Below are 16873 nucleotides of genomic sequence, written 5' to 3' on the forward strand. Positions count from 1 at the left end.
CCCCCCCCCCCCATTTAACAAATTTCAATCGAAGACGACCTTCCTCCGACATTTTGTTTTGTTCAGGTTGAATGAAGAGGATAGACCGATGTCGAGGGAACGAACCCATTCTGATACTTGGCTCTCTGTCAACTCTAAGATTGTTAAGGTACAGGTTGACCCTCAAACAGAGAAGAATTTAAAGACGACCTAAAGCTACTAGAATTCATTATTTTTATTCATTTACAAATGATTTTTGTCTCAATCTATAGTATAGATAATCTGCAGTCGCATTTCCGATTCGGAGTGGTATGATGGGTACCTATGTAAATCGGACATGCCACTCATACAAATAAAAGATAGCTTGAAATTATACGTCGTACACTACACAGCCCCTTTAAGTCTCGTCATTTGATGGTATTGTCTATACGATACTAAGCAGAAATATTTTTTAATGAAAGAAATTAAAAATAATCGTATTTCTTAAATATATTTCTGTGAAATAAGTAAGAGAACAGCCATTGATTGTAAAGGAAAATGGCTAATCGTTGAAGACGACATTAAAATATATAAAGTGTGATTATTTGTTGTATACAGGTTTTACCGCTGGAGGAATCAGGACCTATCATTAAATTCGAGGAGAAGGAGAAGGATATTACCAGGTGCTTTACAAAACTACTTGTTAGTGCTTTTCGATTCCTAAATATTTAATTTTCACACACTTTTATTTATTAAGTTTTTTTTCAGATGGACTCTGGTGTATATTGAGTTTATTGGAAATGTTGTAATTCTTGTAATTATAGTATTGTTTACTTCAATCTACTGGCTGGTGGGACTACTCATCATGTATAATGTCATCTATTTATAAACAGGAATTCAAGGCGCTCAGGGGAGGGGTGGCGGAAGGCCAACCACATCAATGTCTCGTACAAGCCACATTATTCTCATTTTCTCGTCCGAGCCACCTCAAAATTCTTGTCCTTCCAATATTATTTTTTTAAGCTTGTCTAATCCTCCCAGATAAAAATATTTTTTAAGAATCGGGCCACGTTCCAGGACATTAATGAAATATTGAATTTTTGTAAATCGAAAAAAATGTGGCTTGGACTAGAAATTGTTGTGGCTGGCCTTCCTCCCCTTCTCAGGGCGTGCTTTGATATTTGTCACCTCTACCGTTCTACGGTTCTACGTGTATGATCTAAATGGAATTTTAAGTTCAATATTGTGTTTTTCGAATAGGGATACGCCTGTAAACAAGAAAATAAAATTGATCTGGACAAATGAGAGACAAAAATTTGGAGATTTTTTTTTCTTTCCACAAACATATGCCAATTTTCCAAGGTAGGTTGCATGCTATCAAGACCTAATCAACTTTGAAGTGTTGCAACGCCTTGGTTTTTAGACCTTACCAACTCACTACTTTTTTATGCATATAACAACCATAATATGCTTGTTCATTGCTTGAATTTAAAGGGATTAATTGGCCAAATGCCAATTTCTTGAGAGGGTATATATTTTGGAGCATAAAACCATATATTATAGTGCAATATTGTATTGTAATTATATATCTAATTAAAAATTGTCTATATCAACTATTAATGTTATATATTCATTCTGAAGTAAATATTCGAAATACGCAAGATAATATAGACTTATAATACAGAGTTTCCCACGAAAAATGACATAAGCAAGACGACTAAAAAAAGTTGTCTTAGAATTTGTATTTATGGGTGACATTCACTACTCAACCTACTTTTATATTTTATGATTCATTGAAATGTCGATGACCACCAAATTCTCCTAGTGTTGGCATTTACAATATGTGGTCTGCCTGTTCCAAGAATTTTGGATTTATTTAATAAAATTAAAATCTGAACGAAATTCATAATATTGAAAGCACAAAAAGATAGATTTACGAATAAATGCCGCAACTTATTTCAACTATTAAAGACGATCTAATATTTGTCTTGCTGCTGTCATGTTTCGTTGGACACCCTGTATCTTGAGGATTTTATTTAAGCTAAAACCAGTGTATAAATGTTGTCGTATTTAATCTGGATGCAGTGTATAAATGTCGTCTTATTTAAGCTGAATACAATCTATAAATGTCGTTTTATCTAAGCAAACTTTTTCAACTTTTTCTTGTTTTAAAGAAAAAAGTAAAATAAGATTGTAAACGAGAAACACAGATTTCAGCCAAAAAACATTTACTTTATTGAAAAAAAACTTTTTTTTTCTGAATTATGTGTTTTCCAGGTGAAAACACTTTACTAGACCAACCATCATTTGTATTCCTAAATTTTTAGACATTTATCCGAGTTTGAATAAAAAAATTATTTAAACTTTTTTATTTTTGTCTTTTAAAGTTTTACAGATTAACTCTTTTAAGCTTTAAATTAATAATATAATAAAGCCTCTAAATAAAAGCTTGTCAACAAAATGTGAATATATATAAAATTGTATCTTAATAAATGTGAACAAATTAAGTTACAAATTCCAGTTACTTCCTTAACTGCTATCGGGAATCGTAATTTTTAGAGATAAAAAAATTAGGGAATTGTGTGTGTGTTTGAGAGAGATTGAGTGGTTGTTTCAGAGAGATTGAGTGGCTGTTTGAGAGATATTTTATTTGTGTTTGAGAGAGATTGTTTGTGCGTTTGAGAGATATTTTATGCGTGTTTGAGAGAGATTGTTTGTGTTTTTGAGAGAGATTGTATGTGTGTTTGAGAGATATTGTATGTGCAGTGTTTTAGAGATTTCATGTGTGTTTGGAAGATATTGTGTGTGTCGTTGAGAGATGGATTGAAAGTGTGTTTAAGAGATAGTGTATGTGTAATTGAGAGATATTGTATGTGTGTTTAAGAGATATTGTACAGTGATAGGCGATTATATCAATACAAGGAAGACGACTTTCGAAGTAAATTTTGATTCAAATCAAGCTTTTAAACAGCTTGGATACACATAAACATAAAAGAAAGAGAAGCTGTTTATCAAAAAAGCTTATTTTTGATTACTCTAAACTTGTAATTCGAATATGTTAACATTCAAAACTTAAAGAAAAAAGTCGTCTTCTTTGTATTGATTTAATCGCGTACCACTGTATTTTTTTGAGAGATATTGCATGGGTGTTCGAGAGATATTGTATGCTCTGTGATTCTAAGGCCTTTAGCTCTCAAGCAAATATCAATGATAATCTTGCCAATTACTTCTTAAAAACCATAGCTAGCAAGAAGTGCTATAGTGCTAAAAAAGAATAATTGAGTTAGAGCGGTAAAATCAAAACCCAAGGCGTTGCGACACTTCAAAGTCGGCCCTGTCTTAAAAATTGATAAGACTTTCTATAAGCGGGCTGAATCTATGTTTATGTGTGTTTGAGAGAGATTTTATGTGTGTTTGGGAGATATTGTGTCTGTGATTGAGAGATATTTTATGTGTGTTTGAGAGAGATTGTATGTGTGTTTGAGAGAGATTGTATGTGTGTTTGAGAGATAGAATATTGTATGTGTGTTTGAGAGAGATTGTATGTGTGTTTGAGAGATAGAATATTGTAGTGTGTTTAAGATATAATGTTTTTGTTTTTAAGAGATATTGTATGTGTGTTTAAAAGCTATTGTGTGTTCGTTTAATAGATATTGTATGTGTGTTTGAGCCAACATGTATGTGTAGTTGAGACATGGAATGTATGTGTGTTTGAGAGATAGATGGGGTGTGTGTTTGAGAGATATTGTATGCGTGTTTGAGAAAGATTGTACGTGTGTTTGAGAGAGATTTTATATGTGTATGAGAGAGATTATTTGTGTGTTCAAAAGAAAATGTTCTTTAATGAGAGAGTTTGTGTTTAATAAAGAAAGTAAAATACAGATTTTGGTTTCGTAAAGAATATGGTACTTTGTGTTTCTAAGAGGAAAAGAGTGAGTGTTTGAGTGAAAGATAGAGAGAGAGAGTTGTGTTCAGTTAAAAAAAGAGAGAGAAAGAGAGAGATTGTGTATCCCTAAAATTCTAATCTAATCCTAGTTATGATGAATTCCGAGGCTGTATCCTCACAGCCTCATATTTCTAGGTTTGTATTTGCTAGAATTTCTAAAGGACATCCCCCTTCCTTCCCCCCTCCCTTCCACCCCTCTCCCCCACCAGGGTGCCATAGCCTCCAACCTCTAAATAAGAAGAAAACAACCTCCAGAGGATATAATTAGTTACCCCAGCCTTCCCGACTAATGAATAGCACCGGCCTCTAATCAGGAGGCCGTGCTAACTAATTTGAGGCCAGGCTCCGCTATTTCAGCCTCTCATCTGCTAATGAGAACCTCGGAACCGAGGCTGCCCTCAGCAAAATCCAAACCAATTTAAACCAATCACAGACAGGGCTCATTAGAGACTCCTTTCACTCATTAGACAACCCTTGAATTAGCCCTTTACAAAAAAAAGTTTTATATTCAAGATTATAACGGTTATAACATTATATTTTCAAGCTACGTGTTCATGATGTTTTGTAGTTATATTTAAAGATAAATAAATCACGAAACCTCTCATCTCGGGATTATTTTCAGTCACGGGAAATAACCTTAAACGGAGAAGTAACATCATACATATATTCTAACAATCATAGAATAATATGTAACGGAATTGAGTCTTTGCCACAAACTCAGATTTTCTAATCCCTAAACCCAATCTCGCAGACCTGTGATATATGACTATGAATTCTGTTAGATCAAATAATTCAAGTTTGAAATATCTAAGGTTTACACCATCCAGTGATTAGAAAATTTAAGTTTGAGGCAAAAACTAAGTTCAGTTGGAATTGAGTCTACAGTCCATTAAAGTTCCATTGACAACAGAAAATCAAATCACCACTATTCCACAATACATAACGAGAGTGGCACAAAGTCAATATATCAATGCTTGATCTATAGTGTATATATATAAATATATATATTTATATATACATATGTATATATATATATGTATATATACATATACATATGTATAAAGATGTATTGATGAATTGATACCGGGTAAATGTTTGTATTCGTAACTAAGCATTATGTAATAAAGATACGGCTATACGTCTTCCCCCTGTATACGGAACAATTACTGTTTATACAAATATACATCAGAGGGAGATATAGATAGATAGATAGATAGATAGATAGATAGATTGATAGATAGATTGATAGATAGATAGATAGATAGATAGATTGATAGATAGATTGATAGATAGATAGATATATAGATAGATAGATAGATAGATAGATAGATAGATAGATAGATAGATAGACAGACAGATAGATAGATAGATAGATAGATAGATAGATAGATAGATAGATAGATAGATAGATATATAGATAGATAGATAGATAGATAGATAGATAGATAGATAGATAGATAGATAGATAGATAGATAGATAGATAGATATGTAATAAATATAGTAGTAAACCCCATATTTGTAAACCTGAACATAGCTATATATTAAGTGATAACATTATACTATAATTACATTACTACATAAACCTATCGGTCCTTATCCTTAAAATGTATTACGATTTAGCTTTTACGGTCTTACCATAAAACTCAAGATATAGATTACTTTAAATAAGACTCTGTTTAATTACTGTATTTGAGTAATTCATCCTCGTGTTACAAACAAGAAGGACCTGAGTTGCATCTTGGTTAATAGATTTAGACAAGGAAAATAAAGTTAGTGTTGTATCTGGATTGATACAGACAAAGGCATTATTGTAGACCAACAAGTTCTATGGCAGTTTGTACCTAGGCATTACATACTGAAGAATGCATCAGCAGCATCGTATATGGATTGATACAGAGTATTATTTATCTACCAAAGAGTGTCAGAACAGTTTGTACCTAGGCATTACATACTGAAGAATACAACTGCAGCGTTGTATCTGGATTGATACAGACTGAGTATTATTTTGATTGACCAGAGAATTCGAGAGCGAGTTGTACCTGAGTGAAACAGACTATGTTATTATTGTAGACCACAGAGTTCTACAAAGGTTGTATATTGATTGATAGATACTGACGAATACGGATTGATACTGACTTAAAAAAACTTATTGGAGTAAGGCATTTACTTCAGAAAGATAGATAGATTGATAGATAAAAATATTAAAAAATATATAGATAGATAGATAAAAAAATATGTATATAGATGAAGAAATATATAGATAGATAGATAGATAAAATTATAGGTGGCTAGATGAAATGATAGATAGATAGTACATAGAATATGTACAGCGCTAGATTGTAGATCGAATAATACGTACACCAGGTTGATATACAATAAACATATATAATATAAATATAACTTATATATATATTATAAGATGTATAATAGAATAAGGAAGAAATCAATCTTACAACTAATGTAGCGATATACTCCCTTTTCTTGTGTATTATTGCAATCCAACCCCCAACCCCCACCCCCCACCTTCCCTTACCTTAATCCTTACTTTTTTGTAAAAGATTTTAAATTATTCAAAATTTTTGAGCTCATGCGAATATCTTTAACCTGCATTCACTGGCTTGGTTAGGTTTAATAGAGAGGAATTCAGTTTGAAAATGTTTTTCTTTAAAGATTGTTACAAATTTAATTTTATTTTCTTCTTATTAAAGTTGTCGATCATTTTTTGCTTTCTAACAGAAGGTCTGTGCATTCTCTTATCAATATATACTTTTTAATTTTTTATGATGGTTTGTGGGATTTGTTCGTATCCAATCAACGTCGATACAGATGAACCGATCGGCTCAAATTTTTTTCTTGGCAGCTCACATGACCCTGATGACTGCTTGTATCGAACTCTTTGCCAAGATAAAAATTTAAAAATTTTCAAAAAATCCATCAAGCATCTTTGTTTATAGAAAAGTTTCCAAAATTTTAAGTTTTTATATTACAAAGAAAATACAACAGCTTGAAAATCAACATTTCAGAATTAAAACTGATACTAGAAAAGCGCATTATAGTAGTCTATAAAGCTGATACTAGAAAAGGGGCGCATTATAGTAGTCTATAAAACTGATACTAGAAAAGGGGCGCATTACAGTAGTCTATAAAACTGATACTAGAAAAAGGGGCGCATTATAGTAGTCTATAAAACTGATAATAGAAAAAGGGGCGCATTATAGTAGTTTATAAAACTGATACTAGAAAAAGGGGCGCATTAAAGTAGTATATAAAACTGATACTAGAAAAAGGGGTGCATTAAAGTAGTCTATAAAACTGATAGTAGAAAAAGGGGCGCATAATAGTAGTCATATAAAACTGATACTAGAAAAGCGCATTGTAGTCTATAAAACTGATACTAGAAAAGGGGCGCATTACAGTAGTCTATAATACTGATACTAGAAAAGGGGAGCATTATAGTAGTCTATGATTCTGAATGATGCTAGAAAAGGGGCTCATTATAGTAGTCTATAAAACTGATACTAGAAAAAGGGGCGCATTATAGTAGTCTATAAAACTGATACTAGAAAAGGGGCGCATTACAGTAGTCTATAAAACTGATACTAGAAAAAGGGGCGCATTATAGTAGTCTATAAAACTGATACTAGAAAAAGGGGCGCATTATAGTAGTTTATAAAACTGATACTAGAAAAAGGGGCGCATTAAAGTAGTATATAAAACTGATACTAGAAAAAGGGGCGCATTAAAGTAGTCTATAAAACTGATACTAGAAAAGCGCATTGTAGTCTATAAAACTGATACTAGAAAAGGGGCGCATTACAGTAGTCTATGATACTGATACTAGAAATGGGGCGCATTAAAGTAGTTTATAAAACTGATACTAGAAAAGGGGCGCATTGCAGTAGTCTATAATACTGATACTAGAAAAGGGGCGCATTAAAGTAGTCTATAATACTGATACTAGAAAAGGGGCGCATTACAGTAGTCTATAATACTGATACTAGAAAAGGGGAGCATTAAAGTAGTCTATAATACTGATACTAGAAAAGGGGCGCATTAAAGTAGTCTATAATACTGATACTAGAAAAGGGGCGCATTGCAGTAGTCTATAATACTGATACTAGAAAAGGGGAGCATTAAATTAGTCTATACAACTGATACAAGAAAATTAGCGCGCGCATTATAGTAGTCTATTACACGCGCAGACATTTGGTGTAGATAGTTTTTGAAAGTTTATGATAACCCAGACTCTCTAGAGTTTTGCTTTATTTGTTCACATGGAGATGTAACTAATCCATCCTTCTATCCAAGTAATCTGAGTGGTTAAATGCAATAAATTTACCCGGGATAATTTGATCATGTATTGATGGTTTGGTTTGTGTAATTAGAGTTTGCTGGATGCGGGTTGGAAAATTAAAGCCCGGGGCTCAAACACCCAACCCGCAATTAGAGTTCAAATAACATCTGGAATATGTAAAAAATATCTAGAACAAATAAAAACATGAATTTATTATTGGATAAATAGATTAAAAAAGGCAGTTCTAGTACATTTTTTAACCTGTGAAAATTATTTTATTGCAAGCTGGTTGAATCTAATAAAAGCTTGTTCAGGCATTTATCATTGCTCTACTGTCATTATCCCCAGATTCAAACCGGTCCCTTAAATCGTCGGCCGGACGAAAAACACCGGTTCAAGAGTTATCTCTAATTTTCCTGGGATTTGTATTAAAAACAATCGAGGAATAAACTGCCTGAGGTGAGAGAAGGGTTCTTTGCAAAGTAATAATAGAGTAACTCGGGAGCACTTTTTAAACTTAGATACAAGGATTGGAAACATTTATCCAGGATTAATTTGTACACTGTAGCGCTATTCACTATTATAGACAACTTGAGAACCTAGTGTTGCCCAGAGTACTCAAAGTTACTCCCGCCGTTTACCCGCGATTGGTAGTAAATTACGGATAAAACTATTTTTCACTATAAAAGTGGACCCACTCTTCTTTGAATATTAAAAATTCCCATGGTTCTCCCGAATTTCCTTATCAAAGTTTGAGGAAAATTGGTCAAGTGGTTCTGAGTTATGATCGGACATACAAACAAACAAACAAAAATTACTACTTTATATACTAATAAATGTTCTGCAGGTTTAAAGGGTTTCAAAAATCAAGAACCCCATCTAGTTATTTTACGTCAAACAAAAAGTAAATTTCTGTAGGATTGAAGTCTTCTATGTTTTCAATCATCTTCTCTTATTGCAGAGCTCTTGAGAAGAAAAATATGTTTTGATTTTCGAATGTGTTACTTAATTAGTTCACTTGTTTAATAACTGGGTGAGCTCCGAGGTCTTAATGTAGTACTATCACGTCTTCTCCTGTCTAGTTCACATGCAGTGTTTAGCTTTAAAAAATGTCTTTCCAAAAGAATTATAAAAAATATGTCAACAAAAAAAACACACATTTTTTAAACTCCTTCCACGACTGAAAGTTAATTTCTCTTATGAAGGTATCTTCAAAACTGTTTTTGTTAAAGGCGAAAAAAGATTGGTATTTAGATATGATTAACGTTTAGATGATAGATAGATAGAGTCAGAGATATAAATTTAAGATAAAGCTAGAAGAAAAGAAGAAGTATAAAAGATAGGCTATCTAGAATGTATCTCTCTATAATTCTTCTATCTCTTTATCTCTCTCCTCCTCCCTCTCCGCTATCTCTTCATCTTTCTGTCAACATTCATTTGTTAAACACATTAATGAGGAAGATAAGATAGAAGATAAGGAAGAGACTGAACCTAAACCCTGCAACAGCTCCTGGTTTTAATCGGAGAAAAAAAAATCAGCGGCGTCATGAAAAAAATAAAAAAATAATTAGGTTCAAAAAGTTCAAAAAAAGATATAACTAGACTTTTGATAATTTTTTTATTTTTACAGAAATTGAATGCCCCTAATCGTGTAATGACACAAATTCCTTTTCATTAAAAATGTTTTAAATTAGTCTCTAGACAGGTCAGATATGTCTCCGATTCTTAGCATACACACAGGTCCTTAGCTCTAGTAGCAGAGATCCATAGCTCTATTGGCAGAGATCCTTAGCTCTAGTAGCAGATATACTTAGTTTAGTAGCAGAGATCCATAGCTCTAGTAGCAGAGAATCTTAGTTCTAGTAGCAGAGATCTTAACTTTTGTAGCAGAGATCCTTAGCTTTAGTAGCAGAGATCCTTAGTTCTAGTAGCAGAGATCCTTAGCTCTAGTAACAGAGATCTTAACTTTTGTAGCAGAGATCCTTAGCTTTAGTAGCAGAGATCCTTAGTTCTAGTAGCAGAGATCCTTAGCTCTCGTAGCAGAGATATTTAGCTCTAGTAGCAGAGATCCTTAGTTCTAGTAGCAGAGATCCTTAGCTCTAGTTGCAGAGAATCTTAGCTCTAGTAGCAGAGATCCTTAGCTCTAGTAGCAGAGATCCTCAGCTCTAGTAGCAGAGAATCTTAGTTCTAGAAGCAGAGATCCTTAGCTCTACTAGCAGAGATTCTTTGCTCTAATAGCAGAGATCCCTAGCTCTAGTTTCAGAGATCCTTAGCTTTAGTAGAAGAGATCCTTAGCTCTAGTAGCAGAGATCCTCAGCTCTAGTAGCAGAGGTCCTTAGCTCTAATAGCAGAGATCCTTAGCTCTAAAAGCAGAGATCCTTAGCTCTAATATCAGAGATCCCTAGCTCTAGTAGCAGAGATCCATAGCTCTAGCTGAAGAGATCCTTAGCTTTAGTAGCAGAGATCCCTAGCTCTAGTACCAGAGATTCTTAGCTCTAATAGCAGAGATCCTTGGCTCTATTAGCAGAGATTTAGCTCAAGTAGCAACAATTCTTAGCTCTAGTAGCAGAGATACCTAGCTCTACTAGCAGAGTTCCTTTGATCTAATAGCATAGATCCTTAGCTCTAGTAACAGAGATCCTGAGCTCTTTTAGCAAAGAACTTAGCTTTTGTAGCAGAGATCTTAGCTCTTGTAGAAGAGATCCTTAGCTCTTGTAGCAGAGACCTCAGCTTTAGTAGCAGAGATCTTAGCTTTAGTAGTAGAGATCTTAGCTTTAGTAGCAGAGACCTTAGCTTTAGTAACAGAGATCTTAGCTTTAGTAGCAGAGATCTTAGCTTTAGTAGTAGAGATCTTAGCTCAAGTAGCAAAAATTCCTTGCCCATCACGCTAATTAGGAGTATTTAGGATTAACGCACGTATTTTTGAAAATTAAAGCTGAATTGGGGTCTAAAAAAGGGCGTTGTAGGGTAGAGTAAATGGAGAGGGGGGAGAGGGGGGAGGAGGAGTGCAGAAAAGGGAAATGAATCGTCTTGTTCGTTTTTTTTACAACTTCCTTAATGTTATTTAATTACAAGATCCTGATTAAGTTCAGAGGAACCGCCTTCAGAGCTTTAATGACTGTATAAAAGGCAATAGTTTAGCCATTAAACATGATATAAAACTGGTTATACAAGATAGAACCTCCCCACTACCTCTTCTTTCCCCCCACCCCTGTCAACATCTATTTATTTTTCTCTAAGACTAAGCTAGGAAATTCTTTATTTTGCCCAAATTTGCACTATTTGGAGTGTTTAAATATGATGTTATTTCTGCTGCAGTGTTTATATGCATGTTATATATTCTTTATCTTGTCAATCTGTTTTTTGAATCACTCTGTTTAAATATATGATGATTGTTTTTTGTGTTTATAATGGTAATGATGATAACAATGATAATAAAATGTAACAATGTGCATTAACAATAATAATGATGAAAACAATGATAACAAAATGCAACAATGTGCATTAACAATATAAATGATAAAAAAATAATGATGATAAAAACAATGATAATAAAAAACAATAATGACAGCAAAATATTTTTCAATATGAAAACAATGATAAACGAATATTTGTAATAGGAAGACGACTTTTAGGTCAAGCTACAATCTTGATAATCCAATGAACATAAAACACAGACATTGTGCAGTGGACACAGACCCGTTTAATTTGATAAGCTTATGTTCTACTGGCAAAACTAGTTGCTTTGTAACAGAAAAATATATACATTGGATTCTTAAAATGTCGTCTTTCTTTCCAATAGTTTTATGGGTCTTCCTGTATATTCATAAACATTTTAAAATGTCAAAAATATGTAGTTTATAATAGGTCACACTGAAAATATTTACAAATTGTATTGTTCTACAATGTATAATGGTTCACCCTGTATAATATTTACTTATTGTATTGTTCTAATGTATAACGGTTCACCCTGAAAATATTTACTTATTGTATTGTTCTAATGTATAATGGTTCACCCTGTATAAGTGTATAATATTTAGTATTTGTATTGTTCTATAATGTATAATGGCTCACCCTGTATAATATTTACTTATTATATTGTTCTTATGTATAATGGTTCACCCTGTATAAGTATATAATATTTAGTATTTGTATTGTTCTAATGTGTAATGGTTCACCCTGTATAAGTATATAATATTTAGTATTTGTATTGTTCTACAATGTATAATGGTTCACCCTGTATAATATTTACTTATTATATTGTTCTAATGTATAATGGTTCACCCTGTATAATATTTACTTATTGTAATGTTCTAATGTATAATGGTTCACCCTGTATCAGTGTATAATATTTAGTATTTGTATTGTACAGTAACTAGTTACGGATGTTTGTGGCTTAATTAGTGCCCAGGAGTCCACAATAAAACGTGACTTCAATACACAATCTATGAAGTGGGGCTAGGGGGGTTGTGGGGTGGAGTGTTAAAAAAATAAGCACATACATGGCTACCTACTAAGGATGAGACTTTTGAAACGACTGTACAGAATCTAGTCGTTATAACAATCTTAGTTCTCTGCAACTAAAAAACTGGTATAAGAACAGAATAACTGATACAAAAACTGTGTAATGTTTTATAAAAAAAAATAACTGTTACAACCAACTGTTTTCAGGAAAAGAAAAAAATAAGAGAGAATGAAGATTGAAGTTGGTTTAAATTAGGATCTCATTATTCATATTGCGTACGAAAAGGTTTAAGTAACAATATAAATTATAAAAATTATTCTGTAATGAATTTTCAGGTGGAAATTGCGGAATTATTTTCGTCTTTGCAGAGTTATCTAATATATCGGTTCCATAATTTGCAGAGTTGTTTAATATATCGGTTCCATAATTTGCAGAGTTGTCTAATATATCGGTTCCATAATTTGCAGAGTTGTCTAATATATCGGTTCCATAATTTTCAGAGTTGTCTAATATATCGGTTCCATAATTTGCTGAGTTGTCTTATATATCGGTTCCATAATTAACTTTTTTTTAAAGTCTAATGCATCCTAACCCAGTAAAGACTGCAGAGAGAAGCTTAAATTAACGGAAAAGATACACATTTAAAATGAAGATTCAACAAATTATGTTTTAAAAAAATCTTCTCGTTTTTAATTTTATTGTGACAATCTGTTTATAAAAATGAAGTGTAATACTAAGAAAATTAGCTGGATAAACGAAGAAAGAAAGAGGGGGGGAGGTGGTTGAAGAGGGTAGAGGGTAGGGGAGTAAAAGGGGAAGGGGGAGGGATATTAATGAGTATAATTAGTGCTGCTTCTGCGACAGAATTAGTGTCTCATCCTGTGATTAAAGTTGAGTTCTTGAGTTTAATTGGTGGACCCCCTGCCTGGTATAATTAGATAAATTTGTCTCATAATAACCTAGGAAACCACTAGACAACAACAATTAGAATAAAGTTTCAGGCAGTTGCAATTTTAATTGCTTGTCAAGCCACATTTTTCAATTGTTACTGGGACAATTAAATTCGTTCACACTAGTTTATCTGTTGGGGGGTAACCATAACACCATTATGGGTTGGGGGTAACTATATCAACATTAAGGATTGGGGGGTAACCATAACAACATTAAGGGTTGGGTGGTAACCATAACAACATTAAGGGTTGGGGGGTAACCATAACAACATTAAGGGTTGGGTGGTAACCATAACAACATTAAGAGTTAGGGGGGGGGGGTAACCATAAGAACATTAAGGGTTTGGAAGTAACCATAACAACATTAAGATTTGGGGGGTAACCATAACAACATTAAGGGTTGAGGAGTAACCATAACAACATTAAGGGTTAAGGGGTAACTATATCAACATTAAGGGTTTGGGGGTAACCATAACAACATTCAGGGTGGGGGAACCATAACAACATTAAGGGCAAGGATTGTAAGGCAAGGATTGTAAGGCAAGGAAAGTTATTTCAGAAGTGTACACATCTTTTGTACTGCAGTGTACTGTCTCTGGGCGGTAATGTAAACACAAGACGGATGTCGAAGCCTGAAATGGGATCCATCCATCGATGAAATATTCTGGTCATAGGAAACTATTATGTGAATTATCAAAATTTTCAAAATTTAATGCTTTTAACTTCCTCGGATACTAAACGAACACTGATGCATCTATTCTTGTTTACAAATTCCGCCCAAAGAGAACTGGTTTCAATATGTACGCAGAGTATACACGACCGCAATAAACTTTCCTTGCCTTACATTCTTGATTAAGGGTTGGGGAGTAACCATAAACAACATCAAGGGTTGAGGGGTAATCATAACAACATTAAGGGTTGGGGGGTAACCATAACAACATTGAGGGTTGGTTACAAATTAAGGTGGCAACTGTACTATATTGCGACCCATAAAACTATGGAATAGGAAGACGACTTTTAGACTCAAGTTATGATTTTGAATAGACTAATAAGCATGAAACACAGCAATTCAAAATTAAATTTTTTAGAAAAACTATCTGCTTTAAATCAACATGAAATGAACAGAAGATTTCTGAAACTTAATTTTTTAAAACAGTTTTCTGTGCCACACTGTATGCATTGTAGAGCTGATTACTCTGTGAGTTAGTTTAACTTTCTATATTTAAATTAATCATATATTTGTAAGTTTTTAATTGAAGATCCGGATTCCTAGAGAATATTTGCACATGCCAGTTTAGGATTTTGCAATATTTACCTGTTGCAAAAAAATAATTCCACTTAATGGCTACTTTTACAATTGTATCGAATATAAGTTTGTAAATTTCACCAATTTTTCAAGAATTTTTATATGAATTATATGAATTCTGATATCTAGAACAAATAATCTAAGTTTGAAATATCAAAGGTTTACATCACCAGGTGGGGCAAAGATATAGGGACAAGAAAATTTGAGTTTGTGGCAGAGACTCACTTCCGTTGTCAATTTGATCAATTCAGTTGAATTTCTTGGCACACTATTATGGCATTAAATCTAAGAAAAAAGCATTAGTTTCTGGATTTAGGTTTGAAGTATATTATGCATTTTCATTTATTTCCCAACCTATAAATATTCTATATATTTGGATAAAGGAATAGAATCCATTAATATCAACTTGAAAGTAGAGTACTAAGATTATTATATATTTAAAGGAAGATTGAAATCTCTGATTTTAGATTAAATATTCCAAGAATTACTCTTGCAGTGTTTACATTCCATTTTCATGAGTAGAATACACATTACAGGGGTATATACAGGTAAAATACACATTACAGGAGTATATATAGGTAAAATACACATTACAGGGGTATATACAGGTAAAATACACATTACATGAGTATATATAGGTAAAATGCACATTACAAGGGTATATACAGGTAGAATACACATTACAGAGGTATATACAGGTAAAATACACATTACAGGGGTATATACAGGTAGAATACACATTACAGGGGTATATACAGGTAAAATACACATTACAGGGGTATATACAGGTAGAATACACATTACAGGGGTATATACAGGTAGAATACACATTACAGGGGTATATACAGGTAGAATACATATAACAGGGGTAAATGCATATTTCAGAGCAATTAATTTACCTTGAATTAAAAATAAAAAGAAGTTTCTTCAAATTATCAAAAAACTTATGACGGTCTATGTATTCATATATCTGGGATTCACTGTATTAACATTTTTCTCAATAGGGTATTCCTTTTTTTTAGTACACTGTAAATAACTTTACACTTATTTTAGATTGATACTACTGAAAACAGGCTGCATGTTAGGTCAATAACCTTCCCTATGTCCACCTAGAAAACCGTGAACCGACACTTGAATCCCAATCGAAAATGGTTAAATCTTTAATACGAAATATATTAAATAATTGTCCAAATAAATCGTATTTGTCTCGTAATAAATAATAAATTTATTGGAATTAGATTGCTTCCTGGTGGGCAATGATGAAAAGAGGAAAGGGAAAAGCAGGTCACGTGTTTCAATATATTTTTCATGAATTTTTTTTTTACTTCATAATGCGTGCTTTATCAAGTAATGCTAAATTTTATTATAGCAGTGTTTTAAATTAATATGTGTATAATTATAGCAATAGAAAAAAATTAATATGTGTATAATTATAGCAATAGAAAAGTTTTTGCACCGCTAATTAAAACAACAGTGTTAAGTTATAAATATTTATTTTGGAAGATAGCTTGCGTTTCTTTCCTGGCTTCTTTTTAGGCCAGAGAATTTCCATAAATATTGACATCAAAACAAATCTATGGTCATTCAGTCACTCATTGTCTTTAACAGGGGTTTATAAAAATCTGTTCATAAAAAGACGACATTTTAGCAATCTTATGTGTTATGCAAATAGTTTTTTCATTAGCTTGAAAAGTAACTTATTAATCTAAATTAGTCTTTATACAATTAACACTAATTATTTGCAGTGTTTGATGTACTTTGGACTATTCTATTTGCAGTGTTTCATGTACTTTGGACTATTCTATTTGCAGTGTTTCATGTACTTTGGACTATTCTATTTGCAGTGTTTCATGTTCTTTGGACTATTATATTTGCAGTGTTTCATGTTCTTTGGACTATTCTATTTGCAGTGTTTCATGTACTTTGGACTATTCTATTTGCAGTGTTTCATGT

The sequence above is a fragment of the Eurytemora carolleeae genome, unplaced genomic scaffold (assembly GCF_000591075.1).
Source record: "Eurytemora carolleeae unplaced genomic scaffold, Eaff_2.0 scaffold681, whole genome shotgun sequence".
Classification (NCBI taxonomy): domain Eukaryota; kingdom Metazoa; phylum Arthropoda; class Copepoda; order Calanoida; family Temoridae; genus Eurytemora; species Eurytemora carolleeae.